This window comes from Arvicanthis niloticus, chromosome 28 (genome assembly GCF_011762505.2).
Source record: "Arvicanthis niloticus isolate mArvNil1 chromosome 28, mArvNil1.pat.X, whole genome shotgun sequence".
NCBI lineage: Eukaryota > Metazoa > Chordata > Mammalia > Rodentia > Muridae > Arvicanthis > Arvicanthis niloticus.
Genome location: NC_133436.1, coordinates 10,174,117 through 10,189,771, shown reverse-complemented (window position 1 = coordinate 10,189,771; position 15,655 = coordinate 10,174,117).

Genomic DNA, 15,655 nt, shown 5'->3' with positions numbered 1-15,655 from the left:
AGTTTTTTTTTAATTGGATATTTTATTTACATTTCAGATGCCATCACCTTTCCCCACATGCCCTCTTCTCCTTTTTGCTTTTATACATTTTTTTTAAATGTTAACCAATGGCTTTATAAATTTGGTAATGCTCAATATCAATCAGAAGTGTAACCTAATACCCAACCTAGATATATCAACTGTCTTTGACTGGCGGAGACATGTGAACATCTGCCTCCATGTCTGGCCCCCCTCTCTCTTTCTCTCTCATCACCTAGCTCCTCCTCTCCTTCTCCTCCTCCTCTCCTTACTCCTCCTCTCCTTACTCCTCCCACCTTAGCTCCTCCTACATATCACCCTTCCTGTTAAAATAAAACGTTTCTCTCAAAATACAGTTAGAGCATAGCTATACCAATTTACGTCAGTAAGGTGCAAGATAGACCTAATACCCAGTCCATCATTTTGTTGACTAAGCAGAACCTCTGTCATCTCTCCTAAATAAAAGACTTAGCTCTGGCCCGGCAGTGGTGGTGAACGCCTTTAATCCCAGCACTTGGGAGGCAGAGGCAGGCAGATTTCTGAGTTTGAGGCCAGCCTGGTCTACAGAGTGAGTTCCAGGACAGCCAGGGCTACACAGAGAAACCCTGTCTCGAAAAACCAAAAAAAAAAAAAAAAAAAAAAAAAAAAGACTTAGTTCTGAACCTGGCTTTTTTTTTCTCTTAGCTTTAGAATGAATGTCAGCTGAAAACCATCCTCTCAAATCTTTTCTCTCAAAGTAAATAGCTGGGATTGGCTATGAGACTATAAGTTTTCAACCCCATCAGAAATCCAGAATGACTGAGTTAACTGAAATTATGGGAAGCACAAAGCATAGCTTCTAAAACTTAGCCAATTTATAGAGACTGCTGAACACCTGGACAGTCCCTATACTACAGAACGTTGGAGCATCCAATCTTCAGCCTTCTGGCCCAGAATCATCTGACAGACCTAGTAATGCAGAATTACTAAGGGCTGATTACTCTGTCTTGGCAGATATAATCAGTCGACTATTCTGCAAGTGTGTCCTTTTCTGGACAGTGATTTGTCTGTAGATGGAAAGAGGCAATTCTTGCCTAGTGGCTGACTCACCACAATTAGAGTAACTCCAAAGATGCTCAATTTCTTCTTAGAATCCAAGACAGGAAGTTGTCAGGAGCAGACAGGTCTCTAATCAAAATGGACATTAATACAGAAATGTTTGTCAAGTCAATTCTGTGGATTTCTGATGTTTTGAAAACCAACTATTTATGTAAGGCAATCTGGACTGTTGTCTGTTAACTCCTCTCAGCTATTTCTAAAGAAAATATAGAAAACATCCTAACAATAAATTCAAAGCCATGAATTTGCTATGGGCCCTTAACTCACAGGCTGACCATCTCAAATAACTTAAAAAAAGTTAAAGGACTGGGTCTAAGCCTTGTATTCCTAAATGTGTTATACAGGTGCAATGCCTATGATAGTAACAATATTCATCTCACTTTTATATTAATAAGAAGCTCGTACCAATGAAAACCTTAAATTTGATATCAAAGTAAATTTTGTACCATTTAAGAAATTATAACTTCATCTTAATAACAGTTATACTTATTTCTACCAGTAGGTTATGGCTATGCAATAAATCCTAGCTAATCCTCCCTGTTCCACCAAAACCACTACTTTTCCCTAGAAAGACAGCCCAATATTAACCACCTCAGTACCCAAGCCCAGGGAATAGGGGCACCGACTCTTCATTAACTTCTTCAAGCTGATTATGGGTGTTGAGATATTAGAAGAGGGGCTGGGGGAAGAGTAAATTGATAAGCCTCTGACACTGTGTCTTCACTGCATCCAGCTGGAATTCCAGGACATCAGAGGGTTGAGCAGGTCTGCTCAGCTTGCCTGATGAGTAGATACACCAAGACTATGTGTTCTGCAATATACAATTCTCAAAGCAAATTTTAGTATCAAGATAATTGTTTGTTTGAATTCTGGAATCTAGTCTTCTGGTGGCCTGCCTCTGTCATGTCTAATCCATATAATTCTGGGAGTTTCTATGAGGGTGTGCTCCCACCATCCTCCCATTCCTGCCTCCCTGCTCTCAAATTTTCCAACATCAGGGAATCCAAACTTTCGGGCACCTAGGCCCTCCACTTCCACTGATGCCTAATCCCTTACCCCATTTCTCCACTCCAATTACTATGAGGGTGTGCTCCCACCATCATTCCTGCCTCCCTGCTCTCTCAATTCCCCAACACTATGGAATCCAAACTTTCAGGTACTAAGGCTGTCCACTTCCACTGATGCCTGGCAAGGCCACCCTCAACTACCTATACAGGTGGAGCCATGAGTCCCCACCTTTGTGTTCTCGGGCAGGAGATTTTAGAATGGCTACTCCAGCTTGTTTCTTAGGACCATTTGCTTGAAAAATTGTTTTCCAGACTTTTACTCTAAGGTAGAGTCTGTCTTTGCACTGAGGTGGATTTCCTGTATGCAGCAAAATGCTGGGTCCTGTTTATGTATCCAGTCCATTAGCCTATGTCTTTTAATTGGGGAACTGAGTCCATTGATGTTAAGAGATATTAAGGAACAGTGATTGGTGCTTCCTGTTATTTTTGTTATTAGAGGTGAAATTATCTTTGTGTGGCTATCTTCTTTTAGATTTGTTGGAAGAGGCTTACTTTCTTGCTCTTTCTAGCGTATAATTTCCCTCCTTATATTGGAGCTTTCCTGCTATTATCCTTTGTAATGCTGGGTTTGTGGAAAGATATTGTGTAAATTTGGTTTTGTCGTGGAATATCTTGGTTTCTCCATCTATGGTAATTGAGAGTTTTGCTGGGTATAGTAGCCTGGGCTGGCATTTGTGTTCTCTTAGGGTCTGTATGACATCCGTCCAGGATCTTCTAGCTTTTATAGTATCTGGTGAGAAGTCTGGTGTAATTCTGATAGGTCTGCCTGTATATGTTACTTGGCCTTTCTCCCTTACTGCATTTAATATTCTTTCTTTGTTTTGTGCACTTGGTGTTTTGATTATTATGTGACGGGAGGTATTTCTTTTCTGGTCTAGTCTATTTGGCGTTCTATAGGCTTCTTGTATGTTTATGGGCATCTCTTTCTTTAGATTAGGGAAGTTTTCTTCTATAATTTTGTTGAAGATATTTATTGGCCCTTTAAGTTGGGAATCTTCACTCTCATCTATACCTATTATCCTTAGGTTTGGTCTCCTCATTGTGTCCTGGATTTCCTGAATATTTTGTGTTAAGAACTTTTTGCATTTTGCATTTTCTTTGACAGTTGTGTTGATATTTTCTATGGTATCTTCTGCACCTGAGGTTCTCTCTTCTATCTCTTGTATTCTGTTGGTGATGCTTGTGTCTATGACTCCTGATTTCTTTCCTAGGTTTTCTATCTCCAGCTTAGTCTCCCTTTGTGATTTCTTGTTTGTTTCTATTTCCATTTTTATGTCCTGGATGGTTTTGTTCAATTCCTTCACCTGTTTGGTTGTGTTCTCTTGTAATTCTTTAAGGGATTTTTGTGTTTCCTCTTTAAGGGCTTCTACCTGTTTGCCTGTGTTCTCCTCAAATTCTTTGAGAGTGTTATTTATGTCCTTCTTAAAGTCCTCTATCATCATCATTAGAAGTGATTTTAAATCTGAATCTTGCTTTCCTAGTGATATGAGGAATTCAGGACTTTCTTGTGTGGGAGAACTAGGTTCTAATGATGCCAAATACCCTGGGTTACTGATGCTTATGTTCTTGTGCTTGCCTTTTGCCATCTGTATCTCCTTAGTGCTACCTGCCCTGTCCCTGACTGGAGCCTGTCTTTCCTGTTATCTTGGTTGTATCAGAACTTTGTGGGGTGGGTGTAACTACTGGGGTAAGCGCTGGGGCCCAAAATCTGCTCAATGCTCAAGAGCAGACAGGATGCTGTCCAGATTAGAGCTCTGGGAGCCTCGTTCCCTCTGGGTTCTTAGAGATTGGGGGCAGAGCTGCCGCCCAAGATCTGCTCAGTGCTCTGGCCCAGACCAAAGGGAACCAGTGCTCTGGGCCAGGTGTGACTTTCTGGGTCCTTGTGGGTCCCAGTTACTCCCTGTTTGGGGCGGGCCTTGCTGTCTGCTTACCTAAGATACTGCCTGAGTTAGAGCACCTGAGATACCCGCTTCCTTTGGGCTCTTAGAGATTGGGGGCAGAGCTGCCACCCAAGATCTGCTCAGTGCTCTGGCCCAGACTAAAGGGAACCAGTGCTCCGGCCTGGATCATTTAACCAGAATGATAATGGTGCCTGTGTGTTGAGTATCCAAAGATTCTGTCGGTTCCCCACACCTGTGTGTACACACACACATCTACACACCACAGATACCATACACACCATACCATATCACACATACATACCATATACTACACACACACACATATACACACCATATACCACATACATATACACATACCACACCACACACATATTACACTACATACACACACCATACACACCACACACACACACCATACACACATACACACATCAAACAACACACACACACCATACACACATACACACATCAAATAACACACACACACCATATACACATACATCACACAACACACACATCACACTACACACAATACACATACCATACACACCACACACACAAAACATCCCATACCACACACATATCATACTACACACCACCCATTTACACACTACAGACCATACCAACACACACACATCATATACCACACACACATACACACACCACACCTCACACACATCACAATACACACACACCATACATATCACACATACACACCACACACATACAGACATACACATCACAGCACACACACAGATACACATATACACATACCACACACACAGATACACACCTTTAAACAGCTCTGTAAATGTGTTTCTATTAGTATGAACCTTCATGTGTTTCTCCTTAGCCGTTTTCCTCCTGCTAGGTCATCATTCTGGAGAAAGATAAGTCACAGCATCTTTGCTTAGCAGTTAGTACCTTATTTGGATTTTTTAGGAACTGAAATCTGCATTCAGCGCAAGTGAAGGAAAGAATTTCTAAGAGTTCAAATGTATCTGAATCCCAACTTAAACCAGGATCCTGCTTCCTCCCTAATCACAAACCATTTCTAAATGAAAACTAAAAGGACTCCACAGTATAGATTATTTTAAAGTGACACAGTACAGATACAGTCCTGCTCTGTGCTCCCAATTTCAGGTCAGACCTGATCTTCACAGCCTCCTTGAAGAGCCGTTAAGCACTGAGGTCCTCAGTGGGTGCTCTGGAGCCATCATGACATGCGTGAACTCTCGGCCAACCCAGAACAGTGGTCAGTCTCTCAGACGCTGATCTAACCCACCTGTCACTCACCCCAGCCTCACTGTGAGATCCAATCTCTGCCTAATCTACCTCACAGATTCCTCAGACATGTTTTCTTTTCCTTAACCATTTGGCTGCTCACAAACACCGTGGAAGGGGAACAAAAAAGTGTTGGGGACAGACAACCCTGCAGAGACAGAAATCATGGCTCTGCACAGCCATGGCAGCCAAAAGCAAGACCCTCACTCTTTCCTCATTGTGGACCCCACAAGCAGTGAACGCCATCCTAGTACCCAGCCCTACCTCTGTTTGGAGGTCATCAATGGCCACATCTGCATTTTTCAATCTTATACACATTTTAGGAAGCTCCTCCACCACCCTTTTACCTCACTCACTTCCTCTCCACACCCTGTCTTGTATGGTGGGTGGAACAGAGAGGACCGCTGTTTCCTCTTTCTAGCCAGAGGAAACAGCTTTGCAAAGAAAATGAACCCAACAGCAAATTCCTCTTGCCTTATACTTTGAAATGTAAACTTAGCTGGGGAGGGTTTGTTTGCCTTTGATGGCCAAAGTAATGTGTGTGTGTAGACAACAGCTAGAAATATAAAGGAATTTTAAGACACGTGTAGTCCAAGAAGGTGCCTTTTTTAAAGGCCTAACCTTAGTTCGGCCCAGGGAGATAGACACCTGAAAGACTCTTGCTGCCAAGTCTGAAGACCCAAGTTCAGTTACTGGGACCTGCAGGGCAGAAAGAGAATCAACTCTGGGAAAGTATCCTCTGATCTTTACCTGTGTAAGGTGGCATCTCCCCTTCAGGTACATACATACGCACATGCATTCTTGCATGCATACACACATACATGCATTCATGCATACACACATACATGCATTCATGCATACATACATACATACATACATACATACATACATACAAATGTGCTTAAGGCGTAGCTAATAGCAACGTAAGCAATGGAGCTCTTCAGTGAGCAGCGAGGGGTCAGACAAGTCTCACTGTAATTCCACAGAGCCATAATTCTTTACAACTTTCTATGGGATTTTCCTGGGAGCACCAGCAAACACATTTCCCTTGCTGTTACGTTTCAGCCGTGTTCTCATCCGTGATATTAAATTCACTAGGAACCCTTAAGTTCATCCGTCCTTCCACGAGAAAACACTTGCAGAGTTCAAGTACAATGCATCCAGACAAGAGAGAGAGAGAGAGAGAGAGAGAGAGAGAGAGAGAGAGAGAGAGAGAAACACATAAAATTTAAATAAAAATAAACAGAGCCACAAGCTGGGGACCAAAGACTGAAAACATAGACCCCATGGAGGATTTCAAACCATAAGACCAAGTGAAGTCAGAGGATGATGTAAGCAGAAGTTACAGAGCCTGCTGCTGTGAGAACTGAAAGCATCCCTCTTGGAGGAATAGCATGGCAGAAGGCCGGGTAAGACACAACAAAGACAGCTAGTTGAGGATACTGAAGGGGTTGGGCATCAAGGGAGAAAAGGGCGGTGATAAAGTTCATAGTCAGGTCTTTGCCTTCTGCCCAACATCAATGGCAACCCACGGAGACGCATCAGAAAAGGGTGGACAGGCCTTCAGCTTTGGGCTGGGCAGGATGGGGAGCACATGGACGTAGGAGGGGTACCTTTTTAGTGAGAGACAAAAGATAAGGAGAGGGGCTGGAGGATGACATGGAGGGGAAGAGCTGCAGATTGCTCATCCACTTGCTGATGAAAGATACCTCCGTAAGAGCAGGTTGTAAGCAGGCAAGCCTATAGAGCATGCTGTTAATTAGGGATTGATGCGGAAGGGCATGGCCTGTGTGAGTGATACCCATTCTGGGCAGGTGGTCCTGGGTTCTGTGAGAAAGCAGGCTGAGCGAGCCATGGAAAGCAAGCCAATAAGCAGCACCCCTCCATGACTTCTGCATCAGCTCCTGCCTCCAGGTTCCTGTCCTGTGTGAGTTCCTGTCCTGACTTCCTTCAGTGATGAACAGCAATGTGGAAGCAAAAGCCAAATAAACCCTTTCCTCCCCAGCTTGCTTTTGGTTGTGGGTGTTTCATTAAAGTGATAGTAACCCTAACTACAATACAAGCTAGGGCAGGCTGGCTCCTTGGGATATGGCCCGAGCTACTGTACAGTTAGGCCCCACATTCCATTGAGAGTTGTGATGTCACCATATTGCAGTACTTAATAGGTCTGAACAAGAGGTTACCGGGACATTCCCACTCTGCAATATGCCTGCAAATGGAATAACTAACTCCATGTAGGACCGAATGTCTCCTCCATGTTTATGTGGAATCTCGCCTGGCTAGTGGTTCATGGAGTCTATGCAAAGCCTTCAGACTGTGCATTTATTTGTCAAACTAAAAATTTTCTTGAGTTAGTCAAGGCTAATGCCAACACACACACACACACAATTTTAAAAGTGAGAAGACTTTTTAAATAAATGATTTGTTTTATTTGGCTGAGAATATCATGGATTCCACAAGTTTTAATCTAAAAGAATGTTATAGTTGAGAAGCCTTAAAAGAAAATCCATAAATACATCTGTGGTGGTTTGTATAGGAATGGCCCCTTTAGACTCTGGTTTGAATGCTTGGACCATAGGGAGTGACACTATTAGGTGTGGCCTTGTTGGAGTGGGCGTGGCCTTGTTGGAGGAAGTGTGTTATTGTGGGAGTGGCCTTGGAGGTCTCCTATGCTCAAGCTATGCCCGAAGTGGTACGCAGTCTCCTTCTGCTGCCTGCAGTCAAGATGTGGAACTCTCAACTCCTCCAGCGTCATATCTGCCTGCATGCCTGTGGGAACAGGGACTGGGAAGTGAGTGGGGGAGGGGGTAAATGGAGCTGAAGCCCACAGCTATGCCCTAGAGACCAGCATCAGGGTGCAGACCTAACTTTATTGTTTATCACATGAGCTTATATATAGCGTTTTAGCCAATTAGGGTATTATTCAAGGGCAAATCTGGGTGCAACCTGTGTTTAGCAATGTAACTTGCCTGTCAGAAGCCTGTAGGGGAGGATCCAATCCTCCATGGAGACTTCTGTGAAGACAGGGGAAGCAGCCACTGCCCTGGCCTTGGGTCCTTTGTGTTGTGTCACGGGTATGCTGGGAGCCACATCAGATCATGTTCTCTGTGCAGTGGATCAGGACCCTTCAATGAGTCGCAGGAGCCTGTGGTGCCTCTTGCTCTTTCCCACTTCTCCCTCCACCAGGTTTTATCTCCACATCCCCTACACACACTGCCAGGCCTCCTGTCATCACGATAATGGACTGAACCTTTGGAACTGTAAGCCAGCCCCAATTAGATGTTTGCCTTTATAATAGTTGCCTTGATCAAGTGTCTCTTTGCAGCACTAGAAACCATAAGACAACATATATGCATGTATTTCAGTGTGGAAAAGAGAATGCATTACTAAAACTTAATAATCAACTCTAATGAGAGGCTGATTATTCAAAGGCCATCTATAAAGCCACCAAAATCTCTATACAAAAATGCCTTTTTTCTTTTATTGAAAATAGATTTTTTTAAATCATATAATATGTCCTGATCATGGTTTCCCTTCCCTCCACATCTCCTCTCCCATCTGGATCCACCCCCTTTCTGTTAGAAAACAAACAGGATATATTAGAAGGGAAATAATATAATAAAATATGATAGAACTAACTAGCACACTGCAGTAGGACAAAACCAGCAGAAGGAAAAGAGCCTAAGAAAAGGCACAAGAGTCATTCGCAGTGCAGATTCACTCATACATACACTCAGGAATCCCATAAAAAACATTAAGCCAGAAGTCATAATAGACACACAAAAACATGTAAGGTAAAAAGAAATACATTTATATTTTTATATGCATGTATATATTTTATATGTATGTATATATACAGTATGTATACATGTATACATACTGTATATGTGTGTGTATATGTATATATACATGTATATATACTGTATATATGTGTGTATATGTGTATATATAGTATATATACATGTGTATATGTGTATATATATACTGTGTATGTATATATACACACATATATATGTGTGTGTATATATATACATATATATGTATGTATATGTATATATATTAAATAAATAAATAAAATAAAAAATAAGATTAAAAAAAAGTTTAAGCTTTGACATGACTTGAGACAAGGAACCACCAAAGATTCCGATGAGTTCATTTTCTGTTGGCCACATAAAGTCTACCTTTAGACTAGCATGTTTCCCCAGGGAGACTCCCTTGGAGAAAACTAAGTTTTCATTTGCAAGTGGTAATCAATTGGCGACTGCACGTGAGTTAGGGGAGAGGCCATGTGTCCACTTCTCCCTTTAGCTCCTCGAGGTCCCCATCTGGTGCAGACCTGTGCAGACCTGTGCAGGGCCTGTGCATGTTGCCTTGGTCTCTGTGAGTTCATATGTGTGTCGATCCTGTTGATTTAAGGGGCCTTGTTTTCTTGATACCCTCCATCCCTTCTGGCTCCTCTTCTTTCTACCTCCTCTTCCAAAGGGTTCGCTGATCCCTGAGAGGAAGAATCTGATAGAGACATCCCATTTATGGCTGAGTGTCCTAAGGCCTCTCTCTCTCTGCATGTCTGGCCTGGCTGATGGTCTCAATATTTGTTCTCATCTACTGCAGAAGGAAGTTTCTCTGATGATGGCTGACCAAGGTACTGATCTGTGAGTATAACAGAATGTCATTAGTAGTCATTTTATTGCTACATTCTTTTAGGAGAACAGTAGTGTTTGGTTTTAGATCCCTGGGCTATTTAGTTTCTGGTTCTAAGTCATCCAAGTAGTGCCGATTATGGGTTCCATCTCATGGAGTTGGCTTTAAATCAAGACAGATATTGGTTGGTTACTCCCACAAGCTGTGTGCCGCCATTGCCCTAGCATAATAACTTGCAGGCAGGACACCGCTGCAGATCAATTGGTTTGTAGCTGGGCTGCTGTTTGTTTCTCCTTTGATAGCATGTCGAGTACCTTCCTATCCCAAAGATGCTGAACTGTAGAGGTGAAGGCTCTGTGTGGGCACCAGTTTGACCTCTCCGTGTTCAGTAAGTTGTCTTCAGCAATAGAACCTTGTGGTAGGTTTGTAGAAATCAACATAGAGTCTTGTCAACAGCCTGAGCTGTTTGGGGCCTCCCATGGAACCCCTTCAGCCAACAGCTCAATCAGATGTAACTCATTACCAATATCAGAAGCTTCATTTGTTGACAGCTGTACGGATGGGGCTCAGTCTCCCCCGTTATCTGGTGATTTCATTAAGATTGTTCTCATTTGTGTATATATTTTAGGAAGCTCATCTTGTGTTAGGTTTCCACACTACCCTCAAATAGCCTTTGACTTCAGCTGTCTTTCCCCATACTCCTTCAACCATCCCCCTCCTCACTGGATCCTCCCATCCCAGTCCCCAGCCCCATCTATCAGTAACTCTATTGTGTTTCCTCTTTCTTAGGGAGATCTATGTCCTCCTCCAGCCCCTTACTCTATACCTACCCTCTGTGGTTCTATGGATTATATCTTGGTTAACATTGACCTAACAGCTAATATCAGAATGTAAATGGATACTACTATATTTGTCTTTCCGGATCTGGTTTACCTCACTCAGGGTGACTTTTTTTTCTGGTTCTATCCACTTGCCTACAAGTTTCATGATGTTATTTTTTTTAAGGCTGAGAAATACTCCATTGTGTGCATGTACAGTTTCTTTATCCATTCTTCTAATGAGGGGTATCTAGGTTGTTTTCAATTCCTGGCTATTATGAATAGATTAGAAATGAACATGGTTGAGCAAGTGTGTCTGTGGTAAGAGGACATGTTCTTTGGGTACATGCCCAAGGGTGGTATAGCTAGATCTTGAAGTAGATCAATTCCCATCTTCCCGAGGAACTGTTTCACCGATTTCCACAGTGACTGTATGAGTTTGCAGTCCCTCCAGCAATGGAGGAATGTTCCCCTTGGTCACTCACATCCTCTCCACCATGAGCTATCTTTTTTTTTTTTTTTTTTTTTTTTTTTTTTTTATGGATCTTGGCCATTCTGATGGTGAAAGATAAAACCTCAAAGTAGTTCTGATTTCCATGTTCCTGATGGCTGAGAATGTTGAACACTTTTTAAAGAGATACCCAGCCACTTAAGCTTCCTCTAAATTCTCTGTTTAGATCTGTACCCCATTTTTAAATTGGGTCATTTGTTTTCTTGATGTTCAGTTTTTTGGGTTTTTTTTTGAGTTCTTTATATATTTGGGGTATTAGCCTTCTATCATGTGTGTAGTTGGTTCTGTAGCCTGCTGCTTCATTAAAATGATGGTGTCCTTTGCCATAAAGAATCTTTTCAGCTTCATGAGATCCTATTTATTAATTGTTGACCTTAGTGCCTGTGTTAATGGTCAGTTCAGTATGTCGTCTCTTGTGCCAATGAATTCAAGGCTGTTGCCCACTTTCTTTTCATTGTATCTGGTTTTATGTTGGGAGCTTGTGCCATTTGGAGTTGAGTTTGGTACAGGTGATAAGTATCTCTTTGGATTCTTCTCTTTGGATTCTTCTGCATGTAGCCACCCAGTTTGACCAGCACCATTTGTTGAAGACGCTATCTTTTCTAGAGTGTGTATTTCTGCCATCTTTATCAAATACCAGGAGTCCAAAAGAGTGTGGATTTATGTATGGGTCTTCAATTCTATTTCACTAGTCATCATGTCTGTTTTTGTGCCAATACCATGCTGTTTTAATTATTATAGCTCTGGAGTAGAATTTGAGGTTGGGAATGGTAATACCTCCAGCAGGTTTCTATTATTCAGGATACTGAGGTCTGCCCTGGTGCTGTTCCTTGTTCCTGGTGGGCTTCACTGGGCAACCAGGGAGTCAGGCCCTTCTGTTTTCTCCACTAAGAAGGAAGGCAGAAGAAGCAGTATGAACCTCAACAGGATGTGGCACAGTTAATGGATAATTAGAGCGTTCACTCCACAGGAAGCTGATAGAGATAAGTATTACTTTCTTAGGCACTCTCAGCAGGAAGACTTTATGAGCATCAGCTGGTGACTCTCAAGGTGACTCGTGAATGTGGCCCCTGACTGGTGTGCCTCCATCCTCCCAGATGAGGGATTTACGAGCATCCTCACGGGTCGATGTGGCCTTCCAGGGCCAGAAGTGTGTCCAGCATAGAAACGGAGACCCAGAAGTAGACTGTTGCTTCAGTTTACCAGGACTCCCAGTTAAATGTGAATTTCCGAGAAGTGACAGAAAAGCAACTTACATGTTTTTGCTCTCCCTACAACTGTTCCATGAAACATCATTTAGCAGAAAAACTACCAGGGCTAGAGAGGTGGCTCAGTAGTTAAGAATACTGGATGTTCTTATAGAAGGACTCAAGTCCAGTTCCCAGCACCAACACAGCAGCTTCCAACTGCCTGCAACTCCAGTGTCAGATGATCTGATATCCATTTCTGGCCTCCACCCACTCTCACCACACTCCTGCAGTACACAGACACACATACAAGCAAAATACCCATAAGCATACAGTCAAAATACAAATTAAAATTTTCATTGTCTACCTGAAAATCAAGTGTAATTGAGACCCTTGTCTCTGTTTTATCTTTTTACTTAACCCGGCAACCCTAAGGTTCCACCACGTAGACCATTTAAAAGCATGACCACCAACTCCTACCCTTATCTGCTAGCAGGGGTAATGCTGCTTCCATGGAACATAAACATTCCTCTTTAAAGCTGATGTCTGTTAGAGATGTTACTTGCCTGTATTCTGAAGTTTCGACCCTAGTAGTCAGATCCTGTCCATCCTGTGTATCTACACAGAACAACACACTGTTAAACAGGACTTTGTGAAGATGACAGGATGCGTCAAAAGAACTGAGATGCACACTGTATTAGAGATAAGCTAATCTGGTGTTATTTATGGTTTTCAAGGTTAAAAAAAATACCCAGTAATTAAATTCCCCATGGTCAACTGCTCTATATAGGTTCCCAGTGAATAAATCCCTGAGAACAGGGTGTCCTCAGTATCCCCCTCCTCAGTGGTCCACCTGGGACCCCTTATGGATGACCATGTGCTCTTGTGAGGTTGTCTGCTCGCCACCTTCCGGCCCTCCACAGGATGCCTTGGTCCAGTTCATGTGATTCCCCCCAAGGGAGAGCATGTTTACTTATTGCAACAGCTGGCTTTCATTTCTCACCAAATTCTCTGAGCAGGGTTGACTGAGGAAAATGGGCTGTAGTGATGACTAAGAGACCCAGGAAGGGTAGGCCTGTGATAATGAAGATAGCACGCATAGCCTGCAGCTTCTTTGTCTTTCTTGAAAGAACTTCCTTAATTCCTCACGCTGTAAGCAGAAAGTGTCAGCCTGGTTGGCTGGAAATAGATGGTAATATACATGATAGCAGTAACACCGTGTGTGTGTGTGTGTGTGTGTGTGTGTGTGTGTGTGTGTGTGTGTGTATGCATGCGTGTGCTTGGGCGTTGGGGTGGGTGAGTGTGTATGCAGTTCAGTGGATCAGAAGACATCACGCCCAAGTGCACTGCTTTGTCATAGGACTGTGTGAATTTGAGCTAGAGGCAAATAAAAACAGATACAATAAGCCCCCCCCCCAGGGCTTCCCTAATCTGATGAAAAGCAGGAAGTTCTAAGACTCACAGGCCCTTCTGAAGGAGCCTGGTGATAGTGAAAAGGACACCAAGAACAACTGGGACTGTAAACTAGACTTTCTAAAATAGTCTTCTCTGCTCTTAGTCTTCCTGGTGTTCAGCCTATAAAAGTCAAGCTCTCTGCCTACCTGTCTCTTGATTCTCTTAAGACTTCCTATTGTTCGTTAAGGTTCCAGGCACTAGCTACCTCTTTGAACTGCCTCTGACTGGCTTTCTACTAAGCACACGTCAGTAATTTGTTTGGCTTTCTCTTACCTGTCTGTCTTTCGTCAGGGTGATTTCTAGAGTCACAGCTGAGAAATCTCAATGACAGAGGAAACATTTCCTGCATCCCGACAGCCACATATGGAAACACGCTGCTGTTAGATGCCATGATGTGTAGAAAGCTATAAAATATTCTTTTCTGAGTGGATTTGGGTAAATTAAAGAAACATATTGTGGTAATTTAGGATAATTTCTAAAAACAAAAGGAGACACAGGGAATAAATGTTATCGATGTATGATTTACATGTTGAGATATTTCTCACAAGAACAACATAGGAAAGGAAAATTCAGGAAGAAAGCCTTAGATGAGGCAGTTAGGGAAGGAATCTGAGGACGGTCAACTTAAACACAAAGCAGATAAGCAAGACCTGCTTACATGCTGTCGAGAGACACACGTTAAGCACAGATACACAGGTCAAAGTAACTGCAGAGAAAACAAAGGTGTCCATATCAGTTTGGACAAAATAAGAACCAGGGAGAGGAGTATTATTGACACAGGAGACAGTTTTGGACTACAAATAGGCCAGGGCCTTGGAAGGCACAGTGACAGTGTGGTTGCTTCAAACAGCATTTGGCAAACAGTAAAAATGGCAGCAATGAGGGACCAGAGAGGTCCTGGTTCCCTGTTGGAAGCCCTAACACCTCCTCTTAAGAACTGGGAAAAATGAAAGCCCAAAGAAAGCAAAAGGGAACTGGCAGGCTCCCCCCAAAATAGTTCAGATCAAATAAACAGTTACAAAAACCCAACACCTGGCCCAACATGCCTACCCCCATGAAGTACAGGAAAAAACAAATTGGAGTCCACAGGTTATTAGAGGGGGGAGTAAGAGGACACAAAGTTTGAGGAGAATAGGGGGGAACTAGGGGGTGGGAATTAGGAGATGAAGTGAATATGATCAAAAGACATTAGCATGAAATTAGAATCAATAAATACTGTGACAGCCAGGCAGCCGTGGTACATGCCTTTGATCCCAGCACTCACAGGCAGAGGCAGGAGGATATCTGTGAGTTCAAGGCCAGGCTACAGAGCTAGTTCCAGAACAAGCAACACTACACTGAGAAACCCTGTCATGAAAAACCAAAAATAAAATATTATAGTAAATAAAGAAAAAAAAAAATAAAACCTCACACCAAATCTTGGCAAAGGAACCGTTCTTAGGAAGCATACAGAAAACACTCACCAAGCTAGACTACACTCTGAGTCAGACACGTCTCCATATATTTTGAAAGATAGAAAATTTAAAGAAAAAGCATTAAGTTAGATATCAATAGCAGTAAGTTGTTTAAGAAAAACTCAAATATTTGGAGGTAAAATACTGTTATAAACACCTCTTGGGTCAAAAAGCAGACCACAAAGATAAACTAGAAAACATTTCAAACCGATCACTAACAA